The sequence below is a fragment of the Oncorhynchus masou genome, chromosome 9 (assembly GCF_036934945.1).
Source record: "Oncorhynchus masou masou isolate Uvic2021 chromosome 9, UVic_Omas_1.1, whole genome shotgun sequence".
Lineage (NCBI taxonomy): Eukaryota > Metazoa > Chordata > Actinopteri > Salmoniformes > Salmonidae > Oncorhynchus > Oncorhynchus masou.
Window position 1 is genome coordinate 16,928,359 of NC_088220.1, and position 6,460 is coordinate 16,934,818.

Genomic DNA, 6,460 nt, shown 5'->3' on the forward strand with positions numbered 1-6,460 from the left:
ACATCTCAATCAGGTGGTGATCAGGACTGACTGGGCCACTCCAGGTGTATTGTCTTCTGTTCAAGCCATTCTGTTGATTTACTTCTGTCTAATGGGTTGGTGTCCTGTTGCATCTCACCTAACTTCTGTTGAGCTTCAATTAGCGGACAGCCTTACATTCTCCTGCAAAATGTCTTGATAAACTTGGGAATTCATTTTTCCGTCAATGATAGCAAGCTGTCCAGGCCCTGAGGCGCAAAGCAGCCCAAACCATGATGCTCCCTCCACCATACTTTACAGTTGGGATGAGGTTTTGATGTTGGTGTGCTGTGCCTTTTTTCCTCCATACATAGTGTTGTGTTTTCCTTCCAAACAACACACCTTTAGTTTCATCTGTCCACATAATATTTTGAAAGTAGTGCTGTGGAATAGCCAGGTGCTCTTTTGTGAGCTTCTTCCATCGTGTTCTCCCATGAACACCATGATTGTTTCGTGTTTTACATATTGTAGGCTCATCAGCAGAGATGTTAGCATCTTCCAGAAATTTCTGTAAGTCTTTAGCTGATACTCTAGGATTCTTCTTAACCTCATTGAGCATTCTGCGCTGTGCTCTTGCAGTCATCTTTACAGTACGGCCACTCCTAGGGAGAGTAGCAACAGTGCTGAACTTTCTCCATTTATAGACAATTTGTCTTACCGTCGACCGGTGAACATCAAGGCTTTTAGAGATACTTTTGTAACCCTTTCCAGCTTTATGCAAGTCAAAAAGTCTTAGATCTTCTGAAATCTCTTTATGTTTGAGGCAATGCTTCTTGTGAATAGCAAACTCAAAATGTGTGAGTGTTTTTTATAGGGCAAGGCAGCTCTAACCAACATCTCCAATCTCATCTCATTGATTGGACTCCGGGTTAGCTGACTCCTGACTCCAATTATCTTTTTGAGAAGTCATTAGCCTAGGGTTTCACATACTTTCCCAACCTAAACTGTGAATGTTTAAATTATGTATTCAATATAGAGAAGAAAATACAATAATTTGTGTGTTATTAGTTTAAGCACACTGTGTTTTTCTATTGTTGTGACTTAGATGAACATCAGATCAAATGTTATGTCAAATCGATGCAGAAATCCAGGTAATTCCAAAGGGTTCACATACTTTTTCTTGCCACTATATGACCTATTTTTAGCTACAACTTCTGAGTCTGTTGGAGAGGCTTGAGCAAATTGAGGTGTAGAATCACTAATCTACAAGTAGTATTCCTTGCCAAATAATAGGTTTTGTGCGATTAAGATTCGCAGAGCTACACCTCCCCTGGATTAGGCAATTCCTTCTGCTAAACACACGCACAACCAGACATTGATTGATTGATTGGAGACAGCTTGTGTCAATTACAGAATATTTCCTAGAATTTCCTACCTGCAGCAACTAATGTACAATGCTGGAAATACTGGTAAAAGCACAGTGCTGCTTGCTTGGCTGACTCCACAGCGAGCTTTGAAGAGGCTGGTGTCAGACCACAGTGCTTAAAAAGTGCCCCAAAACTCCCGTCCCTAAGATACACATGCACACACACACTCCTCCTAGAATCCCCCCTCTCCTCCATCACAGTGCTGTAGAGTCCTGAGTGTGGGGAAACACCTTCGCACCACTGGACACACACTCTTCTACTCTTTGAGCATGTGGACGTACACACTCCTACTCACAGAGCGTTTGATGGTGAGAAGAGCCTTGACACCGTGAAGCGCATACCGGTACTTCAGTTTCTCCTGAAATCAGGTAGGACTTAAAGTTACTTGCTTTGGAAATACTTTCTTCAGATGTTTGTTTACCATTTAGTCATATACAATACTGTCTGAATATATTTATACACTTGTTTGTGTTGATTGCAAGGGACAACTAACCAGCATCGTTGTATGGATAAAATGTTTTTCTGTTCTCAAGTGTTGGTTCTGGTGGGGTCATCCGTATCTGTTTTTGTGAATGATTGTTTCATTGAATTATTTGCTTACTTGCTTGACTGCTATGCTCGATTGTGTTTTTCTCCTCAAATACTGTTTCATAGCTTTCAGTCAGTGATTTGGGCAATATCAAATGCTGAGGGAAATGTTGGAAACATTCTTTGATTTAACTTTAATCCCTCAATATAAATTACTCATAACATTACATTTTATTTAATGACAAATGTATCTTCCAATGAGTTGTTAGACAAATATAAACTTGGCCATATCTGCAGTAATCTTATGAGCTAGGTGGAGACTTGTTCCAAAGCCAAATCTCTCCTTGGCAGTTCGGTACTCATTTTTGTTTTTAATTGCAATATTTTGGAAACATGATGATTTATTACAACATATGTCAGACTGTTTGAGCTGGGATATTTCACAACACATCAAACACACGTTTGCTTTTTTGGGGTTAGGTCAGTCATGTCTTACAAAAATATCAAAATATGTCAAGATCGGTTTAGACAACGATAACAAATAATACATTTTCAGCCAAGGCAGAGGGTGAGAACGTCCATACAAACCAATGCAGTCCATTAGATCAGAATGCTAACAGAGAACTCTGGGAAATATCACAACGTTGACACAAGTTCTTTGGAACACCATGGCCATCTTCTGGTTCTCTTCCCCAATTGGCTGCCTTTGAACCGGCACTCTCATGACACAGAACCTGTGAAGATGGGAGGTGAATATCATTTAATTAAAGAAAACCGTTTACACTAAATAAAGATAAGCACCCTAAACATACTTACATTAACAGCGAGACGTATGTTTAGCAGGTTGGCAGAGGTTAATCGTTTAAACTTTAGCCAGCTGATATCCAGGGAAGTCTGGTGTGTGTCTCCATGTGTTATTATGACGGGCCCTAACGTGGACGCTGGTCTGAACCCTCCTACTATTCCCTCTTTTAGCCCTGGGCCTGGTAGAGAGGGAGAGAGATCGAGAGATCGAGGAGAGATCTCTCCATCACCAGATCTTCAGGATGAATAAAACGTGGACAAGTGAGGTGGCTTAGAGCACAATGTCTTAACGGTAGTAAGGTCATACGTTCCTCTATGGGTATATCTATTTGAATTCACTTTTTGACTGCACCCCTTTTGATTTGGATAAAACCTTCCATACATATTTGCCTACTATAGAAGTGCTCAGAAAATGACTTTTTGGAACTGAATGCCGAAACATTCAAGAGATGGTACTCCTAGTCTGACCGTTTTCATATTATCCTGTACATACAGTGGGGCAAAAAAGTATTTAGTCAGCCACCAATTGCAAGTTCTCCCACTTAAAAAGATGAGAGAGGCCTGTAATTTTCATCATAGGTACACTTCAACTATGACAGACAAAATGAGGGGAATGAATTGATTTACCACAGGAATGAAGGGGAATGAATTGATTTGCAAATTATGGTGGAAAATAAGTATTTGTTCACCTACAAACAAGCAAGATTTCTGTCTCTCACAGACCTGTAAATTCTTCTTTAAGAGGCTCCTCTGTCCTCCACTCGTTACCTGTATTAATGGCACCTGTTTGAACTTGTTATCAGTATAAAAGACACCTGTCCACAACCTCAAACAGTCACACTCCAAACTCCACTATGGCCAATGCCAAAGAGCTGTCAAAGAACACCAGAAACACAATTATAGACCTGCACCAGGCTGGGAAGACTGAATCTGCAATAGGTAAGCAGCTTGGTTTGACGAAATCAACTGTGGGAGCAATTATTAGGAAATGGAAGACATACAAGACCACTGATAATCTCCCTTGATCTGGGGCTCTACGCAATATCTCACCCCGTGGGGTCAAAATGATCACAAGAACGGTGAGCAAAAATCCCAGAACCACACGGGGGGACCTAGTGAATGACTTGCAGAGAGCTGGGACCAAAGTAACAAAGCCTACCATCAGTAACACACTACGCCGCCAGGGACTCAAATCCTGCAGTGCCAGACGTGTCCCACTGCTTAAGCCAGTACATGTCCAGGCCCGTCTGAAGTTTGCAAGAGAGCATTTGGATGATCCAGAAGAAGATTGGGAGAATGTCATATGGTCAGATGAAACCAAAATAGAACTTTTTGGTAAAAACTCAACTCGTCGTGTTTGGAGGACAAAGAATGCTGAGTTGCATCCAAAGAACACCATACCTACTGTGAAGCATGGAAACATCATGCTTTGGGGCTGTTTTTCTGCAAAGGGACCAGGACGACTGATCCGTGTAAAGGAAAGAATGAATGGGGCCATGTATCGTGAGATTTTGAGTGAAAACCTCATTCCATCAGCAAGGGCATTGAAGATGAAACGTGGCTGGGTCTTTCAGCATGACAATAATCCCAAACACACCGCCCGGGCAAGAAGGAGTGGCTTTGTAAGAAGCATTTCAAGGTCCTGGAGTGGCCTAGCCAATCTCCAGATCTCAACCCCATAGAAAATCTTTGGAGGGAGTTGAAAGTCCGTGTTGCCCAGCAACAGCCCCAAAACATCACTGCTCTAGAGGAGATCTGCATGGAGGTTTGGGCCAAAATACCACCAACAGTGTGTGGAAACCTTGTGAAGACTTACAGAAAACGTTTGACCTCTGTCATTGCCAACAAAGGGTATATAACAAAGTATTGAGAAACTTTTGTTATTGACCAAATACTTCTTTTCCACCATAATTTGCAAATAAATTCATTAACAATCCTACAATGTGATTTTCTGGATTTTTTCTCTCATTTTGTCTGTCATAGTTGAAGTGTACCTATGATGAAAATTACAAGCCTCTCTCATCTTTTTAAGTGGGAGAACTTGCACAATTGGTGGCTGACCAAATACTTTTTTGCCCCACTGTAAATCTGATACTCTCCATTTAGTATGATATGTTACGTTTCGTATGGTATGTATTAATTTGTGGATATCATACGAAACGGATGGACATGTTATGAATTTGTGAAACGTACAATGTGTTTGTGAATTTGCAAAATGTATGTTACGAATTCCAACTTGTTATAATGTTAGCTAGGCTAAGGGTTAAGGTTCGGAGTTAGGGTTAGCAAAAAGGTTAGGTAACGTGCTAAGTCGTTAAAGTAGCAAAAATGTAGATGAAAAGTTGCTAACTAGCTAAAATGCTACAGTTGTCCATGATGAGATTCAAACACACAACCCTTGGGTTGCTAGACATCCTCATTATATGCCCACCCATTCACCGACCAAGCACCCTCTTGCTAATGTTGAGTCTCGGATTTATTTACTATGTTATGTCTATGAGACCGGGCTGTGTGTTACCGGGCTGTGTGACCAGGCTTTGTGTTACCATTTTCTTTTTTAATTCTGCATTGTTGGGAAAGAGCTCATAAGTATTTCACGGTAAAGTCTACACCTGTTGTATTAGACTTATGTGACAAATAAAATTAGATTTGATTTAAAATGTGACCTTTTTTGCATACCGTACTACTATGAGACATCCAGGTCTTCACTGGAAAATATACAGTTTAGAATATAATTCAAAAAGTTTACGAAAAAGTATGCCAAACTATTTTGTAATTGTTAATAAATAAAAGTACTACAACTTTTAAAGATTATTTTCACATCGGCATATGTTGCTTCGACCCTATTTTACGTCATCTGACATTGTGTTATGACCGCCATCGTTTGAGCAAAGCTGCTCTTGAATAAAGAATGGTTGTCATGTTTTGGCTGTTAATTGGAATTAAACGTATATTTAACTTTCAAATGGTACCGCAAAGATTGTTGGAGGTCCACACAGTATATTGACTTGAATATCTGTTTTAAATTATACTGTCAATGATACATTAGCATTTAATTTTACATTCCACGGCAGGTGTACCGGCGACCATCGTTGTGGTAATAATTATTAAGTATGTAGAGTTCGAAAGGTATTCGCACTCATAACCATGAAAAATAATACGCCAAGGAGACAGATTAAAAATAATGTACTTAATTTAATACAAGCTCAAAATAATACAAAAACGGAGCATATGTTTCGGGCTCGTCTTCATCAGTGTAGTACAAACAAATTAGGAGACACGTATTTAAGGAGACACCTGCTGTCCATAACAGGCGCAAGCAAATAGTTGATTAGATAGCCTACTGGCGAATATGCAGTCCATGCCTATTAGCAAGGAATATGTATAAGTGTATGTAAAACCATAACAATTAAAACATAACTATCAGAAGCAATATATATGAAATACTCAAGTATGCTAAAAAGCTCAGAGTGCCGTGGGAGAGAGACGGAACAGATCAGTCACAGCATGATCAGCCTCAGGAAATATCTAGCCACTGGTGATTTCGGGTCATTTCTTTGGATGGCACTGCGGTGCTCGTTGACGCGTAACCGTAGTTTCCTTCGCGTAATGCCAGTGTATTGCAAGCCACATGGGCAAGACATAGATACACTACATTGCTAGATCCACAGTTAAGGAATATATTGGTGTATTCTTTATTTGTGACGAAAGATCTGAAACTGTTGCACTTTAGAATACCTGTA